Below are 861 nucleotides of genomic sequence, written 5' to 3'. Positions count from 1 at the left end.
TTCTTTATGCACCAAGAGCTTGTAACACTCTAAAGAGAAAGGAAATCGCATCATATGACCCCTTTAAGAACATTTTGACAGGCATGTCATTGTGACGATGACGATTCGAGTGGGCAGGGCCAGCCCTGACTTTTCGCTATTCTCTCATTGGATTGTGAATTCATCAGAGCTGATCCTGAAGAACAGTCAACGCCTCAATAATTCACGCGTCAAGGCGCCGCTCGATTGCGGATAAGCGGATCCGGGCGCAGCTTTCGTTAAAAAGCCTGACATCGCCAGTGCAGCTGACATTGCCTTCTTTACAGATAACATCGAGGAGCTTTCCTTTATTTCGTCCTTTGGTGTGCTACCTGAGGTGGATGTATCGCCAGGTGTTCGCGCTCGCGGTGTTTGCCGCTTTTCAATGCGGTTTTCCAGCATCATGCGCTCGTAATTTAAATTACAGACCGATCATCGGTAAGAATAAAAGCGAGTCTTTGAAGCGTTATTTCTTTTTAATGTTCCGTTTGCGGGTAACTATATGTTACTAATGTCTGGTAAATTATGTTTTATTTCATCTCGTATTCTTGAGATGTGTTGCTCACTGGGATTTTTTTATTAATCGCAGCATCCTCCTCCGCAGCTAGAACGTTCTCCTTTCTACTGGATTCTTTTTTAACTCTTAAAAGCATTGACATGGTAAAACATTTTAAACATGGTTGGAACCTAACCTTGCGGAAAAAAAGCTAAACCAGTCAGTGGTTAGCTGTTCTCCTAATCAGTCCAAGTTGGCTTGGTTTGATGGTTTTAAAGAGGTTGTGGGCTGTTGTGGTTGTGAATGTCTGGAAGACAAATAGCAAACCGGTACAGCCTTATGCTGCC

General features: G+C 43.4%; 1 protein-coding gene across 1 annotated transcript in view; it reads left to right on the top strand.

Annotated features, from left to right (window-relative positions):
- The window catches only part of LOC107566332 (gamma-glutamyl hydrolase-like), a 2737-nt gene that overhangs the window by 51 nt on the left and 1825 nt on the right, over positions 1-861 (top strand). The gene's annotated exons all lie outside the window — the stretch shown is intronic.

This window comes from Sinocyclocheilus grahami, unplaced genomic scaffold, assembly GCF_001515645.1.
Source record: "Sinocyclocheilus grahami isolate Dianchi unplaced genomic scaffold, SAMN03320097.WGS_v1.1 scaffold1070.1, whole genome shotgun sequence".
Taxonomy (NCBI): Eukaryota; Metazoa; Chordata; class Actinopteri; order Cypriniformes; family Cyprinidae; genus Sinocyclocheilus; species Sinocyclocheilus grahami.
This window is presented reverse-complemented; position numbering and strand designations above follow the sequence as displayed.